Genomic DNA, 19,066 nt, shown 5'->3' on the forward strand with positions numbered 1-19,066 from the left:
TCTGTCCATCTTTATACCACACTGCTTTTAAGATTCTACCTTTAAGAACGGACACCAGATGGTGTTGACATTTCTTTTGGGGGAAAATATATTTTTTTATGGATTTGGACCATTTTAAAGTCTTTATTGAAATTGTTGCATTGCTGTTTCTGTTTTGCGTTTAGATTTCTTGGTCATGAGGCATATGGGATCTTAGCTCCCTGACCAGGGGTTGAACCTACATCCCATGCATTGGAAGGTGAAGTCTTAACACTGGACCACTGGGGGAGTCCCCCCAGATGGTGCTGATATCTCAGCTTTGCTCTTCTTCAAAGTTGTGTGATTCTTCCAGAGTATTTGCATTTTCATATGAATTTAAGAATCAGATATCAATTTTTAAAAACAAACTTTTATGACTGTGATTGGGATTGTATTTGTGAACAATTTGTATATTGACTATATATATGTGTATATATATAGTCTATACATATGTGTATATATATATCTCCATTTATTTATGTGTTCTTTAATTTTCCTTAGCAATATTTTGTTGTTTTCAGTCTACATGCCTTGTGTATATTTGGTCAGGTTAATCCCTAAGTATGCCGTATTTTTTGCAGGTTAAGAAGCAACAGTTAGAACTGGACATGGAACTACAGACTAGTTCCAAATCAGGAAAGGAGTATGTCAAGGCTGTATGTCGTCACCCTGCTTATTTAACTTATATGCAGAGTACATCATGCGAAATGCCAGGCTGGATGAAGCACAAGCTGGAATCAAGATTGCTGGGAGAAATATCAATAACCTTAGATACGCAGATGCTGCTGCTGCTGCTAAGTCGTTTCAGTTGTGTCCGACTCTGTGCGACCCCATAGATGGCAGCCCACCAGGCTCCTCGGTCCCTGGAATTCTCCAGGCAAGAACACTGGAGTGGGTTGCCGTTTCCTTCTCCAATGCATGAAAGTGAAACGTGAAAGTGAAGTTGCTCAGTCGTGTCTGACTCTTCGTGTCCGCATGGACTGTAGTCTACCAGGCTCCTCCATTCATGGGTTTTTCCAGGCAAGAGTATTGGAGTAGGTTGCCATTTCCAGCTCCAGATACGCAGATGACACCACCCTTATGGCAGAAAGCGAAGAAGAACTAAAGAACCTCTTGATGAAAGCGAAAGAGGATAGTGAAAAAGTTGGCTTAAAGCTCAACATTCAGAAAACTACGATCATGGCATCTGGTCCCATCACTTCATGGGAAATAGATGGGGAAAAAATAGAAACAGTGATAGATTTTATTTTGGGGGGCTCCAAAATCACTGCAGATAGTGACTGCAGCCATGAAATTAAAAGAGTCTTGCTCCTTGGAAGAAAAGCTATGACCAACCTAGACAGCATATTAAAAAGCAGAGACATTATTTTGCCAACCAAGTTCCATCTAGTCAAAGCTATGGTTTTTCCAGTAGTCATGTATGGATGTGAGAGTTGGACTATAAGAAAGCTGAGCACCGAAGAATTGATGCTTTTGAACTTTGGTGCTTTGGTGTTGGAGAAGACTCTTGAGAATCCCTTGGATCTCAAGGAGATCCAACCAGTCCATCCTAAAGGAAATCAGTCCTGAATATTCACTGGAAGGACTGATGCTGAAGCTGAAACTCCAATACTTTGGCCGCCTGATGCAAAGAACTGACTCATTGGAAAAGACCCTGATGCTGGGAAAGATTGAAGGCAGGAGGAGAAGGGGATGACAGAGGATGAGATGGTTGGATGGCATAACCGACTCAATGGACATGAGTTAGAGCAAGCTCCTGGAGTTGGCAATGGACAGGGAGGCCTGGCATCCTGCAGTCCATGGGGTCGCAGAGAGTCAGACACGACTGAGTGACTGAACTGAATTGAACTGATGTTGTATTTTTTATACTATTGAAAATGATATTACTTTAACTGACAATTCTACCAGATTTTGGAGCAAAAGAGAAACATGAATTTTGTACAAATGTGACTTCTAGGATTACATCTGGATAAGAAGACAGTATAAGAATACTTTTCACAGGAAATAAAAATGAATTAATTATATTTTAGATTTGCTAAAATTAATTTTTTAAAAAATCCAGGAAGGGCTTATAAGCAGGTGAAAATTTGGGTCTAGAATGAAAGATGGAATCTTAGTCTATATATATGTGTATATATATATATATATTTATATTTATATATATAGAGAGAGAGTTATAGGTGAGATTAACAGGGACATTGAGTCTGCAGAGACTAGAATCTGAATGGGTCCCCAGCAGTGGAATAGCATCTCTTGGGGAATGAAGGAAAGCTTCCTATCCAATAAGATTCAAAGGCAGTTTCAGAAAGGGTGAGGGGAGAGCCAGGACATTCCAGAAACCAGGGACAAGGGTTTCAGGGAGGCATACACAGAAAAGATGAGGAGTGAAAGCAGTCATTAGAAGGTCCTTGGTGAATAGCAAAAACTGGTAGAGCTAGACATCACATTTCAGTGTGCTGAAAAGTGAATGGATAAATTAGACTATAGAGTCAACAAGTGCAAGTGACCTTCTCAAGAGGTTTGTTAGTAAAGAGAAAGAAGGGCAGGGAAGTTATTTCTCATGCACTCTTGGGAAAGGTTACTTTTTGGTAAGGCTTTGCTTTCATATGAAATGGAAAGAGATATTGGTGCATGCTTGCAGGTGAGAGGAAAGCTCTGATAAAAAGTGAGAGCTGAGTTGCTGCTCAGGCCTGGGTCTGGAGCTCGGGCAGAGCTGTGGGGGGCCTGCCGGTCTCCTGGCAGACGAGTGTCCGGTTTGGAGCTGGGCTGTCTCAGGAAGGACTGCTGTCACTTTCATTAAAGTTCACTGAGATGACTTGCAGGAAAAAAAAAGAAAAAATGAGAGTGCTGAGAGAGAGAAGGGAGTGTGTTTTAGAGGAAATGTGAAAGGGGTGGCCACTGACAAAGAGTTCATGGGAGCAGAACCGTCTCTGCACTCCTGAGTGCACTGTCTGTTGTTATTGTTTAGTTGCTATGTTGTGTCCGACTCTTGCAACTCCATGGGCTATAGCCCGCCAGGCTCCCCTGTCCATGAGATTTCCCAGGCAAGAATACTGGAGTGGGTTGCCAGGTCCTTCTCCAGGGGATCTTCCCGACCCAGGGATCTAACCTGCATCTCCTGCATTGACAAGTAAGTTCTTTACCACTGAGTCATCAGCGAAGCCCACATGATCTGTTTGACCTAAGCTATGTTTATTCCACTCCCTGGACACCATTTTCATTATTTATACCTTGAGGGCTTTGGGCTATGATCTCCCGTGTCCCCTCTGCTCTGGGGCTGTCTAGATCCTGTCACGTGCAATTAACCTTGTCTTAGTTTAGTTCCATCATACAGATGCTCCCTGATGAACTCTGACACCACCCCAGAGAAAATATATGCAGGTCTGTTCCCAAACCCCAGTGCAGTGAGCTCCTCGAATTCCCTCTGAGTCATCTAACTAGAGGGTGTGAGTGTTTGGTATATTTCTCCACACTGGACATCTGTGAAAATAAGAAACCTCTTCAAAATCTACCAGAACAGGGTGGAATTACTGAAAAGAAGGTCTGATTCCTCAGCACATTCTTTTTTCCCAATTTTAGACAATGTTCCCTGAGGTTGCATAAGAAAAAAGGGGAGTATTTCAGAATAAAGGTTAGATGATCTTAATGCCCCTTGGAAGCAATGAACATGCAGAAGGGGGAGAAGGCAAAAAATCAGAGTTAGTCAACGTTTGCTATTTGTCAGCTACTTGTGCTAAAAGCTTTAACTACTTTTCAGTGAATCCTTGCATAATCCCAGGAAACTGATACTATGTTTATTGTACAGACAAGGAAACTGAGACTCAGAGAGGTGGGGCCGTTTTCCAAGGCTCCCTCCAGAAAATAAGTAGCAAGGCAGTTATTTTGGCTTGATGGTAATCTTTCCTGACTTCTAAGTCAGTATGTTTCCTAACACAACTCACATCCTCACCACGGCACCAAAGACTAGATTCATATAACCCTTACCCTCTGCTTTTTTAAAGCTATTTTTAAAATTGAGGTATAGTTAATTTACAATTCTGTGTTAGCTTCGGGAGTACATCACAGGGATTCTTTTCCACTATAGGCTACTACAAGATATTGAATACAGCTCCCTGTGGTGCATGGTAGGTAGATTCTTGTTGTTTATCTATTACCATTTTATAGATCAGTGTGTGTATGTTAATTCCAAACTCCTAATTTATGTCCCTCCGCCGTACCCCTGCTATCCCCTTTGGGGTAACTATAAGTTTGTTTTCTATGTTTGGGAGTCTATTTCTGTTTTGTAACTAAGTTCATTTGTATCATTATTTTAGATTCCACATATACGTGATATCATATGATATTTGTCTGTCTGATTTAATTATTAGTTAATTTAATTAATCTGTAGATCCATCCATGTTATTGCAAATGGCCGTTATTTCATTATTTATTTTTTATTGGAATATAGTTGATTTATAGTGTTGTGTGAATGTCAGGTGTACAGAAAAATGAATCAGTTATACATATACATATATCTGCTTTTATTAAGTTATTTTATAGCTTACTGATGAGTCATCTGGGTTTAGAGTTGTTTTTGTGAGACGGTTTTTAATTTTATATTTAATCTCTTTAAAATGTATGGACTATTTGTATTCATTTTTTCTTTCTGTGTCAGAATTATAAATCTGTTTAGGTCTTTGTTTATTTTTCTAAAATGTTGAAGTTTTTCAAAATACCTCTAGATATGTTTTTTCAAATTTTGTAGTATCTGTAATGTAGTTCACATTTTCTTCCTAATAAACTGATATTTTTGTCTCCTATTTTCTTAATCAGTTTTTCCTGGGATTTCTCCATTTATTAGTGTTTAGATTTTACTTCTCTCTCTTGTATATCTGTTTTTTTTTTAAATCATTAACCTTCTCCTCATATCTTTACTGTTTGTTTTCTTCTACGTTTTTGTGCTTTGTTATTTTTTCCAAACATCATGAAATAGATATTTAGAAAATATTTATTTTTCTGCCTTTGCTTTTTTCCAATATATTTATATAAACCTATAAGATGCTCAGTTCAGCTTTAGCTCACTAGTTTGTCTTGCCATAGTTTTATTATCACATTATTCAAGATGTTTTAATAGACATCACAGCTTCTTCTTTGACATACGGCTTCTCACAGAATACTTCTTAATTTTTCAATATACGTGAATTTTGGTGAAATTATCTCCTAATCATTGCTACCTTAACTTCACTCTCTGAACTGCAAGTTCTCTGAATAATTATCGTTCTTTTTTTTTTTTCTTTTTTTGGGTGTTTTTTCTTTATTTTTAAATTTTATGACCATTTTTACTGAAGTGTGGTTGATTTACAATGTTAGTTTCAAGTGTACAGCAAAGTGATTCAGATGTGTGTCTATTAAGTTATCTATTTGTCTGTGTCTAATCTTTCTCAGATTCTATTCTCTTCTTAAGTTATACCTTTTAAAAATTCCTTTCTATAATATTTCTATTGTATGACTTTGAGATTACAGACATTTAGACTTCAATACTCCTGTTTCCAAAACAGAAGTTTAGATATGTTTTATTATTTTTTTAAAATTTATTTATTTATTTATTTTTTCAGTGGGTTTTGTCATACATTGACACGAACCAGCAATAGATTTACACGTATTCCCCATCCCGATCCCCCCTCCCACCTCCCTCTCCACCCGATTCCTCTGGGTCTTCCCAGTGCACCAGGCCCGAGCACTTGTCTCATGCATCCAGCCTGGGCTGGTGATCTGTTTCACCATAGATAATATACATGCTGTTCTTTCGCAACATCCCACCCTCATCTTCTCCCAATTATCGTTCTTTTAAATGCGACGAGATTTTATAGCCCAGCTATAGTCAATTTTTAAAAGTATTCCATGAGAGCTAAAAGGAGTGTTGAATAATAAATGGGTGACAATACTTGGTCAGAGTTGCCAGTTCTGACTGAGGTGGGGTAAGAGCACTTCTGATTTATGTCCAAAGGCAGCCCAAATCCGCCTATGAAGTCGTGTCTGACTCTTTGCAACCCCATGGACGGTAGCCGACTAGCATCTCTGTCCATAGCATTTCCCAGACAAGAATACTGGAGTGTGTTTCCATTTCTGAACCAGATGAAGCCATACCAGAAAAAGAAAAAAAAGATAAAAATCCCTTCTTTCGGGCTTGAGGTGACAGAAGGGGGCTTATAACTGAAAGACAAAATAGGAAAAATTCTCTGCTTTATTTTTCCTCTCTCGGTCCTTATCCCTGGCAAACCCTATATTTATATACGATAGAAAGGATGCTGTTTTACATTTGAAGCACATTTTAAAGCCTTTGTTGAATTCATTCCTGCTGGAAAATTGCAGATAACAGTATTTGTTTTGTATTTTGAGAAGTTGAAATGTAGGGCGTGTGGGTGCCCTTGTCAGTGACATACATTGCTCACAGGACCAATTTAATTCCAATTAAATTAAGTGAATGTTGACTTACAGACTGCATGTTTTATCTTAAAATTATAGCCTTCATTAATAAATCAAACTCATAGATTTCAAGGTTTTTAGTAGAAGGAAAAACTGTTTAGAAGCAGAAGTGGCTAGACCTTCCAATTACAGCTCTTCTTCAGAACACCCTCTTTACCCTGGGAATCTGTTGTAATTAGCACCTCTGCCAGTGATCAACCTCAGAGGTTTGCAGCTTCATCTGGGCCAATGTAGGAACACACACGGAATCTAAATTCCCTTCAGCACAGCTGAGGTAAGAACAACAGAGTAAACAAGGTCGTATTGAATTATGTGAAATCTGACAATTCAGCTTATAAACCTCCTCTTCTCATCTGGAGTCCTTATTCTATCCAGTCCTGCCTGGCACAGGTCAGGGTAAATCCCTAAGGAGGGCAGGATGAGAGCAAGCCAGGTTCAGACTCAGGGTCTGATCTCACACTCCCCTGATCTGTGTACATTTTCAGAGATCTCCTTTCCTTTCCTCCTTCCTCCCCTTGCTGAATCCTCTGAACACCCGCCTAATGTGAAAAAAAGAGTTGCTGGAGTAATGTGCTGTAGAAAATAGGGCACAAAGCAGAAACCATTATAATGCAACATAATCAGCCTGTCACATATTTTAATTTGCTGCCTGAGATCAGGAGTCTCTTTTCTTGCAGCTGCCTGTGCAACAGACATCGGGGGTTACATGATGCACTGGATTGAATAGGGTTCCCCCCGAATTAATGTCCACCAGGAACTTTAGAATGTGGCCTTATTTGGAAATAGGTCTTTGTAGAAATTGAACCTTTGTTGAGATAAGGTATTTCTGCATTTGAGTGGGCCCACATGCAATGCCTGGTGTCCTTATAAGAAGAGAAAACAGAGACACACAGACACAGGTAAAACAACATGCGATGGCACAGGCAGAGATCGGGTAATGTTGGCACAGCCGAGGGGCCCCCAGATCGATGGCTGTTAACAGAAACCAGGAGAGAGGCAGGCACAGAGTCTCTTTCTGATCCTCCAAGAAGGAATTGACTCTGCTGCCCCCTTGATTTTGAACTTCTAGCCTCTAGAATTGAGAGAGAATAAATTTTTGTTGTTTTAAACTACTAAGCTTGTCATAATCTAGAAGCCCTAGAAACTAGTACAAATTGAAAAGATATTATTGAATTAAGAAGGGAAAAGTGAAAGGTTGAAGGAACTTTGCAGAAATTAATGTTGGGTCCTACTTTATAATAAAACTGGCAAAGATTTTTGTATTATTACTCACAGATAAATAAATACCTAAAATACTACTCTAAATATAGATATATTTATATTTAAAGCAAGCACCTAATATTTTTATCTATAGAAACAGTTTTTAAAATGTGAATTATTTCTGATTCATATGATTACTCTACAAAGACAAGCAGGTCATATGTTAGGAAGTCCATTTTATAGACATGTCAGATGACCCACAGGAAAGCAACTTGACCAAAGATCCCTTATCAAGTTAGTGACAGAGCTAGGCTAGAATCCCCATCTCCCTGCCCTCTAAATATTCTTTAAATAGTTGAGTAATCAGAATAATATTTTTATGTGAAAGAGGAGAGAACTAAGGCTCAAAATCACAAGAAAATGGCCCAAATTTCCTGAGCAGACATTACAGACAGAACTAGGAACAAAGACTTTCTAACCATTAGGCCTGTCTTCCCAGCTATTTTCTGTTGAATCTCCACTTTGCCTCTGTGTGTGTGTATGTGTGTGTGAAATGATGACATCAAGGACTCAGGTTAAACAGAATGATCCCTGTAACTGCTTGTTAGTGAATTCTATAGCATAAAGGAAAAATGAGGAGAAAAGCCTGTTGTTTTTGATTGTCTTTTGATGAAATACTCCAGATTTCATGCAAATAGTTTAGGTAAATCAATCAACACAGAATTAGTACGGTTAAACTGGAAGTCAACCATAATTGACCCTACTTTGTAACTACTATATGCCATTTTACTTAAAAAGCTTTAGTTTAATCTTTCCACTAACAGAGGTGAATCATATATCTTTGAGATGTTCAGAGACTGCTTAGAATTCATAAAAACCTCAACTGGGAAGGGACCTCAAAGGCCTTCCATAGGGCTTCCCTGGTGGTCCAATGGTTAAGAATCTGCCTCCAATGAAAGGAACATGGGTTTGATTCCTGGTTCAAGAACTAAGGTCTTACACGCCACAGGGCAACTAAACCCAAGTGCCCCTATTACTGAAGCCTGCAGTCCCTGGAACCTGTGCTTCACAACAAGTGAAGCCGCTACGATGAGAAGCCGTTGAACCACAACTAGAGAGTAGCCCCTGCTCGTCGCAACTAGAGAAAACCCATGTAACAATGAAGAGCCTGAGCACTGCAACAAAGATTCAACACAGCCAAAAAATAACTAAAGTAAATAAATTTTAAAAATGAAAATAAAGGCCTCCCTTGTCCACCTCACTGATTTCTGCACAGTGATGGCCTACTGTTGACTCGAACACCTCCTGGGTTGTGATGGTCATCACCACCCTGGGTGCTAGAAAGCACTTTATTAGTCTGGTCCTTGTACAGCCCTTGTTTCAAAAAGAAAAAAAAAAGAGAAAAAACATCTAATCTCACCTGCATATGAAAGCCTTTAAGAAGTGTGAGTTTTCCCTTCTGTTCAACTGTTCTCTTTCTTTTACTATTCTAGTCCCTTCTTAACTAATGTCAACTCATCTATTTGTTTGCTGACTCATTTCATAAAAAATTATATTGGACACTAACTGTAATAAAAATGATATTTAGCATTGATATAATATTTATCATGAGACAGGCATGGCTCTGCGTGGTTTATAATGGCTCTTTTAATCTCCCCAATAACCCCATGAAATAAGTACTATCATTTTCCTGATAACACATATTTGAAGTTTAATAAATATGCTCTTAATAGTCACCAAATAGATAAATAGATATACAATAAAAATTATTCCATTATATGAGCTTCCCTAGGGATTCCCCAGTTGCTCAGTGGTAAAGAATCTGCCTGTGATGTAGGAGCCACAGGAGACGCCAGCTCAATCCTTGGATCAGGAAGATCCCCTTGAGGAGGGAAAGGCAACCCACTGCAGTATTCTTGCCTGGAGAATCCCATGGACAGAGGAGCCTGGCGGGCTGCAGTCCACGGGGTCGCAAAGGACTGGAGGCGACTGAAGCAACTCAGCATGCACTCATGCACAAGCTTCCGTAATTCTCATTACTCTTGATTTTAAACCCAGGGACATTCGCTATTTCCAGGATGGCCAGTGACATCAAGAGCACACTTTGGATTCTGAAATAAATGCCTCATTCATAACTGGCTTTAAGAGGCTCCTCCACAAGATGTTTTGGGATGAGAGGCTCTTCTGAAACTGTTCAAAAGAATGGGCAACAGGAGACCCTGTAAAACCCAAATCACACTGAAATGCAGGCATATTCCATAATCAAGACAATTCTACACTGAAGGGATGCTAACCCTTTCAGATATATTCACTTTGGCTCTAATTAGCTCAAACCCCAACTTATACCTGTAGCTGTTTTCTTCGAGGGCTCTTCAAACTTAGTGATGATTACTGGTTGCAATTTCTGTTTCCATGATGGGAAGGACCTTCAGTGTTCCCTTTAAATAATTGTACCTACTAACATAGGACAGAGCAGGCCTTAGGGATTCCAGCTGGTAAAATTCTGCCACATATCATTAAGTATTTCTGAAACAGAAATGCCCCCCATCTCAAGGGTAAATATCTATTTGTAAACACCTACAAATTAACTTCCTTTGTAAACATCCACCACAGGCAGTTTTCAAAATATTCAAGAATAATTTCAGTTTTCAAGGCAAAATACAGAAGCTTGGATTTTATTTCTATGAAATTCCATGCAAAGCCACTAGACTTTCTGGATGACATAGACTGTTTTTTCTTGCCTTCTTTTTTTTTTTTCCTAACAGTGATACTCATTAAGGCCCAGTTAAATGTTTCTTGCCTGGAAAATCCCATGGACAGAGGAGCTTGGCAGGCTGCAGTCCATGGGGTCACAGAGTCAGACACAACTGAGCAACTTCACTTTCACTTTTCACTTTCTTGCATTGGAGAAGGCAATGGCAACCCACTCCAGTACTCTTGCCTGGAGAATCCCAGGGAAGGGGGAGCTTGGTGGGCTGCCGTCTATGGGGTTGCACAGAGTCAGACACGACTGAAGCGACTTGGCAGCAGCATCCATTTTAGAATTTTTTCTTCTCCCACTTTCCACTGGAGGAAAGGTGTCACCTTGAGTTCAGGAGATATGTGCTATTTACCTCTGTTTTACTTCATCATTGACCTGAAACAAAGGGAAAGCTAGGCAAAGTCCCTCATTTTTTGGACCTTACAATATAGTGGAAAAGTCAGATAATTTTTGGATAATTAAGATTCTACCTATATTCTAGGATAGGAATAAGACCAGGGGCTCTTGATCCCCCCAAATCATCATTTATTATCCATATTTTTTTTTAAAAAAAGGATTCATGTTTGTGACTGAGGAGTAGCCTTCTTTTCCTGATTCCTCCACATACAAGATTGTGGATCTACAGGACTCTATTTCATAGTGTCTCTGTCCCTTTCAGCCCAGGTTGATACAGTTCCTTTAAAGGTTCTTCAGAGTTCCTATGTGTCAATTTACAATATGCACCACTAGACACAGGTCACACTCACAAATAGCTTTGTGATCATCTCTTCTCTGACTTGGGCTCCCTCTGAGTCTGGCTTGGGACAATGTCTTTAAATTCATCGAAGCCCCTATAGAAAGAGTATGTGAGGTGTGTCCTTATGATCTGGGGTGAACTTTCATCTCTTTTGAAGGATCTATGAGGCACTGATTTAAATCTTTTGAGGTCTTGTCAAAGGGCTTTACAGTCACATACTGATCTATGAGGTATCAATTTGAATCTTTCTGGGGTCTTGGTAAAGGGTTTTACAATCACATGCTTGCCCTTATCTTCATTCTAAAGCATATTTTTCTGGCAGCACTCTCAATTTTGATTTGCTCTGAGGAACTTTCTTAACCTGAAGATAATCTCCTGGGAGATACTAGCAGTAAAATACATTTTTTTTTTAAACTCAGCACATCCTGTATACTTTATATTTTCTTTAAATTTTGCCGAAAACTGAAAGATTCTTTTTTTAGCTCATCTCTCTCTATTTTTATCTTATCATACATGACTAAAAGAAACCAGGTGTAAGTTTTAGTAATCCGCCTTAAAATCTTAGGAAAATCTACCAGTTTGTAAAATATATTTTCTAATTTCCCTGACACTGTAGGTGACAGTGTTGACAAAATGTTCTCTGAACTCCCAGCCTTCTCTCAAGGCTCTCACAGTTCTGTCACTGCCTGGGCCCATAGCTAAAGCTTTGTTTTGGGATTTCTTTGTTATAGCTGCACCCACAACCACTTTCCACTCATCAACACAAATTCCGTTCCAGTCATTAATGCTACAAGACAAACCACCTCACACCTCAAAACAATCACCATTTTCTTGTGTTCATGGATTCTATAGCTCAAGAATTTGTAAGAGGTGTATTAAGGATAGTCTGTTTCTGTCCCATGATATCTGAAGCCTTGGCTTATAAGGATATTAGGCTGGGGCTGATCCAATGACTCTGGGCTTGAATCAAGAAGTCCCATTCACTCACTGTCTGGCAGATGAGTGGGGAGGATCTGAAAGCAAAGATGAAGATGAAAAATAAGGTGCCTATGTGAGGCTCAGAGGGTAAAGAATCTGCCTGCAATGCGGGAGACACAGGTTCGATCCCTGGGTCAGGAAGATCCCCTGGAGAAGGGAATAGCTACTTACTCCAGTATTCTTGCCTGGAGAATTCTATGGACAGAAGAGACTGGTGGGCTAAAAGTCCATGGGGTTGTAAGGAGTCAGACACAATGGAACAAATAACACTTTCAATTTCACTTTTCCTTTCATGTGTGATAGGCTTCTGTACAGCAAGATGGTCTCAGGGCAGGGGATCTTTTTAACCTGATGGCTCAAGGCTCCAAGGTGGAAGCTGTGTTTCTGTTATAGTCCAATCTCAGAAGCCATGCAGAGTATCTTCAGCAGTACTATATGGTTTGAAGTATTCACAAGCCTTCTCAAATTTAATAGGAGGGTATGTTGATGGTACCTCTCCATGGAAGGAATGTCAAGAAATTTTGGAGTCAGTTTTACAACACTCTATACATGAGTTGGAATTGCTTACCGACATGAGCAACACAGAGTAGGAGGATATTTGTGGGAAGGATGAGCCAGATCAGATTCAGAAATTTTAAGTCTGAGCGGTCTGTGTGGTTTCTAGTCGGCCACAATGTACAGAAATTTTATTCTTCTTTGGAACTCAGGATGGATATCGAGGCTGAAGTTAAACTTTGAGAAAATGCACTTGAGATTTTAAGTCATGAGAGTGATGAAATTATCCACAGATATCTGTAAACTCAGAAAAGTAGACAAAGCCATGATTTTTTTTTAAAAAAAACGGGCGTCCCAGAATTCAAATGAAGGAAGCATTTCAAGAAGGAGGAAGTTAGCAATGCAAACATAATAGGCACATGACTCCGAAAGATTTAGATGTGAAAACATCCATTTGATTTAGCCAAGAGGAGATCGTTGGTGACCACAGGGGGGAAAGTTGTTTATTTTAAATGATAAAGTATATAAATAAGTGCATAATAAAATAAATAAGAAAATCAAGTACCTTAAATAATGCCTCTCCTTGACCAAAGCCTCTCATCATTCCAGCACATCTGCTAAGGCATCTCACCGGAAAGAGTTCCTACACCTAAGGGGGTCATTCCAGTTTCACTGCCCTCAACAGTGTTTGGTTGTAAACAAACAAAAAACAATGCTTGACATGTTAGCATTGCTAACACGGTCTTACAAACACTTGTATCTTCTGGCCCCTCTATCTTTTCTCTGTTTAACACTTGTGCTTGACAAAGCTCTATCCTTGGGTAAAGTGGTTACTTACCTTCACTTTACCTTAATTGGCCACCTGATGCTAAGAGCTGACATCAGGAAAAAAAAAAAACCTGATGCTGGGAAAGATTGAAGACAAAAGGAGACAAAAGAATTCTTAGCATCACCAACTCAACGGACATGAATTTCAACAAACTCCAGGAGATAGTAGAGGACAGAGGAGGCTGGTGTGCTACAGTCCATGGGATTGCAAAGAGTTGGACATGACTTAGCAGCTGAATAACAACTACAACCTTCACCATGATTGTGCCTGGCAATCTTACACTTGCAGTAAATTTGCTTTCCACTTTCTCATACTTCTTCTTCTCTCTTTGAGCTTCTGACCTTTCCTCTCCACCTTAGTCTGAGTGGAGACCTCTAACACTTCATAAAGAAAAAGGAAAGCCTCTTTCTAGTGACTTTATATGACATATTTAAAGTCTGAGCCATAATCTCTCAAGAACTATTACCAATTTATTATTATTTTATTATTAACTCTGTGTCAAAGCAATAAAAGAGCAGCTATGTTTCTGCCATGGAGGAAAAACAATATTCCAAAAGGACCACTGGAGAACAGGAGTAAGATAGATCCTAGTTCCTGACCCTGAACTCTGTTTGGATGTGATGTTAAGAAGTAGCCAGTTGAGAAGGTGACCAGTTAATACAAAACAGAGGACATGTTAGTAAGGAGGTTGAAGACACAGGACTTGGTGTAATAGGGAATCAAGATTCTAAGGTATACAGAGGAAAGACCTGAAAGTCGGGGAGAAGTGAAGACAGCTGTAAGGGACAAAAGGAAAGAGCATAATATGGAGACAGAGTAGGACAGACCCTTATACGGGCTGTTTATCTTAGCAAGTGAATAGGTACCTTAGCCACTGTGTTTCCATGGTGATGACCCAAGCCTTTCCAGAGTGAAGGATGCATGAGCCCAGAGGACTGGTACTTTTTTCCTCAAAGACACGTGCTCAGCATTCCCTCTGTCTTCCTTTGCTGCTCTTCATGTCTTTTTCTTCTTTGCCAAATGAATTCATTCTCACACTTCAAAGACTAGCAAAATAATACCCAGAAGTGAAAATTCTTCTAATTCTCTAGTCAGAGCTAGCAACTATATTACAGTACTTATTACACAATAATGTAGTGAATTACTTACTGCCTTTTCCTCCAATTTTTTCAGAAATATATACTGCCTTTTATCTATACATATTCTCACTCTGAGCATAGTTTTTAATCCATAGGAAGTGTCTAAAAACATATTTTCTGAATGATTCCAACTTTCAATGAAGACCAGTGTATTGGTCTTCTCCACTAGTGTGGGCTCTTTAATGTAGGGGATTTTTATCTGATCCATTCATTCATTATCGTTTAGAAAATTATCTGCCACGGAGTAGCTGCTTATTCAAATTTTAGAGGATAATAAATTTGGCTGTATTCTTCTCATCCATGCCACGATTCCAGTGGCCAAAATGGCTTGATGAGTGACAAAGAGAACTGATATTGGTATACATGTTTCTCTCCCAAAGGATCACAGATTGTCTTCCACATATATAGAGCCCACAAAATGAGAAAGCAAACTGCATCTGTATTCAGAGATGCTGCAGCCTTCCCAATCTGATTTAGCCCAGACTTACACGACAGAGCTAGAATGAGGTTTTGGAATCCTGACACTCTGTTCATGCAAACTGCAGTGTGTTCCCAGGATGATACCACAGAAATGACAGAATTCCCATGCTTTCTGGCTCCTGTCACCTTTCCTGTTTTTCATCTTGTGGAGATTCATAAGTTCCAGGGAGATTTCTCCTGAAAGTAATTTTCTTTTCATTAAAATTAGAATTGTCTTGGTAATTAAAGGCTATCCTAACATTTCCAAGTATAAACCATAAATTCCCAAGAAGTCATTTTGCATTTCTTTACTTAAGAGCAATTTTAGGCTTAAAATCCTTTGAATCCAGTGCAGCAGAAACTCGTGGGTCCTTGACTCCGAGCCAAGAATGTATAAAGTAAAATGAGGCTCATCTTGGAACTATATCCTGTGGGAAGCAGCACAAGTGTGGGTGTGGATGTGCATTTACCCCAGGAAAAAGCACCTGAACTTCAGAGAAACACACTCTGGCCAAGAGAACTTTATCAGGTACTGTCCTCTCTGGACACAAGAATCATAACCTGACTTATCTGGTAAGCTGACTCAATTTCAGCTCAGTTCAGTCGCTCAGTCATGTCTGACTCTCTGCGACCCCATGAACTGCAGCACACCAGGTCTCCCTGTCCATCACCAAGTCCCAGAGTTTACTCAAATTCATGTCCATTGAGTCGGTGATGCCATCCAACCACCTCATCCTCTATCATCCCCTTCCCCTCCCACCTTCAATCATTCCTAGCATCAGGGTCTTTTCAATGAGTCAGCTCTTCACATAGGGTGGCCAAAGTATTGGAGTTTCAGCTTCAACATCAGTCCTTCCAATGAATATTCAGGACTGATTTCTTTTAGAATGGACTGGTTGGATCTCCTTGCAGTCCAAGGGACTCTCAAGAGTCTTCACCAACACCATAGTTCAAAAGCATCAATTCTTTGGCACTCAGCTTTCTTTATAGCCCACTCTCACATCCATACATGACTACTGGAAAAACCATAGCCTTGACTAGATGGACCTTTGTTGACTCAATTTAAGTATTTCCTAAAGAGTGTTCTTCAGAACATTAGCCTTTTAAGATGCTACAGGGGGAAGTCAGGGAGGCCAGTGGGAAAATGGGTTCTTTATGTTTGGAAATGCTGGCTACTGTAAATTCCTCCTAAAGAGATTTTTAGATGTCTCATGGAATTTTATTGTACACATTTTGAGACACATTATCTGGAAAGCTTCTCTTTACTCTGAAGGGTTGGGGTTTTTTTTTGTTGTTGTTGCTTGCTTTAAATTACTGGATCTACATTCCGTAATGACTGCAACCACTGTAGCTCCCAACAACTTTCCCCATATGATTTTAGTATCCATCAGTGATACTTGCCTGAATCAGTTATTATATTGGTGGTTAGAAAATAGTGATTTTTCTAACCACTATTATTTCTACATTTTTAAACTGACTTTCTTTCCATTTTCCCCCTATCTTTTCTTTGCAAATCTTATGGGAATATGGCTTTAAAAAAATTCAGTGTGCTATAATCCATTTCCAAAATTAGTCTTTCTCTCTTCAAATTATCACATATTTAGATAATAAAAGCCTCTTAAACATGGCTTTGGTGTTCCACCTGAGTTTCCAATTTTAGTTTCAAGTTTATTCAAGTCATAGCAAAATCTAGTTCTTCAGCTGTGGAATGAAAAAGCAGCATCAAGAAAACATGCAACCATTTATGGTCTTTTTCTTAAGAATTTATAAATTCAAGCATTATTTCCTTGAAAAGATAAGTGGCTAGTAAGCAAAATTACCGCATGGTAAAGGGATCCATGATTGAATGCCCTGATCAGAATTTCGCTCTCTGCTTTGCCTGCCGCCTGTCCTCTGCGTGCTGGTATTCTGATCTTTCCTGGAAAGTCACAGCAGACAGAGCACAAGGGTTTTTCATTGCAGGTAGCTGGGAGGGGGTGGGGAAGTGTGGTGGTGCTGTTTGGGGCCAGTTCTCATAGGACCTGAAAGTCATCATATGCCACGCATTCTATTAGTTGAAAATTACATCACTGAGTTATATCATTTTAAATCATTCAGAGTTACATCATTATTCTTGAATGGTCTCATGATCACCACTTTTGTATCTTTCCTAGGCAAGGTGACTGTATGTTTTTTGGAGTTGCTAAGTCTCATTTGGGGTCACATATAGCTCTGTCGTGTCTGACTCTTTGCGACCTCGTGGACTGTAGCCTACCAGGCTCCTCCGTCCGTGGGATTCTCCAGGCAATAATACTGGAATGGGTTACCATTTTCTTCTCCAAGGGATCTTCCCAACCCAGGGATCGAACCCGGGTCTCCTGCATTGGAGGCAGACGCTTTAACCTCTGAGCCACCAGGGAAGCCCAACCAGGGATTAAGGGCTTCCCAGGGGCACAGTGGTAAAGAATCTACCTGCCAATGCAAGAGATGCAAAAGGTGTGGGTTCAATCCCTGGGTCAGAAAAATCTCTTGGAGAAGGAAATGGCAATCCATTCCAGTATTCTTGCCTGGAAAATCCCATGGTCAGGGAAATGTGGCGGGCCACAGTCCTTGCGGGCACAGAGAGTTGGGGAGACTGAGTGACTAGGCACAAGACCACAACACAACCAGGAATTACAAACAAACGGATGAAGCGAACTTCATAATATTTTGAAATACACTTGCCAACCACACTCCTATATTCTTTATTTATGATCCCCCTAGACTTTGAGCACTTTTCTGCCTTATGGCCCATGAGGTTGAAGATTTATTGCAGGTTTTCCCTGTCTCAGGCCTGGAATTAGCCATTTCTTAGAGAAGTCTGACTCCTTGACATTTAGAAATGAAGATCTGTACGCCATGTATGCTCATCACTTCTGTGTCATCCCTGGTTCTAAGCCCTTTCAGTAGAAAAGCTAAGATATATTCATATCTTTAAGTGACAAGTTCACATTGATATTTCCAATTCAAATTTCATATCATGGAGGTTCTATTCATTTCTTTTATTTTATATTTTTATTTTATTTCTCCTTTGGCAAAACCCTTGGATTCTTATACTATCAAAATGCTTCCTTATTTGCTTATAATAGAAAGAAGTACTTCTAGATTTTTAGTTATCAATATTAATACTGACAATAAACCTACTAAGTAAAAATTACATTTTTTGGTCCTTAAATAATTTTATGTTACAAATGAACATTCAGAGTACCATGTCTTATTTCTTAAATTATTTAGTTTCTCTGATTATGTTAAAAATTAAAATAGATTTTTGCAATTTTTATATTTGTTTTTCAATTGAATTTTCCAAAATTCCATAATGGGTTTAATCCTGAAGATGCTTATTTCTTTAAAAGTAGAGGGTTGTCCCTCCTAATTATTTTCCATATCTCGGTGGTTATTTTCTTTTATCTCTTTCATCTATTCTTTCCCATTGGTGGTGAGTTAGTCACTAAGTCATATCCAACTCTTTTGTGACCCCATGGACTATAGCCCACCAGGCTCCTCTGTCCATGGGATTTCCCAGGCAAGAATTCTGGAGTGGGTTCCCACTCTCTTCTCCAGGGAATCTTCCCAATCCAGGGATCAAACGCACGTCTCCTACATTGCCGGTGGATTCTTTACCAAATGAGCCACCACAGAAGCACTATTCTTTCCCAATAGAAGAGTAATAACAATGATAAACGGATTGAGCACTTCATTTAACACTAATAAGGCTCAAACTAGTGCACAATTGCACTCATCTTACACACTAGTAAAGTAATGCTCAAAATTCCCCAAGCCAGGCTTCAACAATATGTGAACCGTGAATGTCCAGATGCTCAAGCTGGTTTTAGGAAAGGCAGAGGAACCAGAGATCAAATTGCCAGCATCTGCTGGATCACTGAAAAAGCAAGAGAGTTCCAGAAAAACATCTATTTCTGCTTTATTGACTGTGCCAAAACCTTTGACTGTGTGGATCACAATAAACT

At 39.4% G+C, this 19,066-nt stretch overlaps 1 non-coding gene across 1 annotated transcript; it reads right to left on the reverse strand.

The window, feature by feature from the left end:
• Positions 1–17,407: 17,407 nt before the first annotated feature.
• On the reverse strand, positions 17,408–17,479 carry TRNAW-CCA. The gene has a single exon. It is a non-coding gene; the product is annotated as a tRNA-Trp (tRNA).
• Between the last annotated feature and the right edge of the window lie 1,587 nt (positions 17,480–19,066).

The sequence above is a fragment of the Cervus elaphus genome, chromosome 11 (assembly GCF_910594005.1).
Source record: "Cervus elaphus chromosome 11, mCerEla1.1, whole genome shotgun sequence".
Classification (NCBI taxonomy): Eukaryota; Metazoa; Chordata; class Mammalia; order Artiodactyla; family Cervidae; genus Cervus; species Cervus elaphus.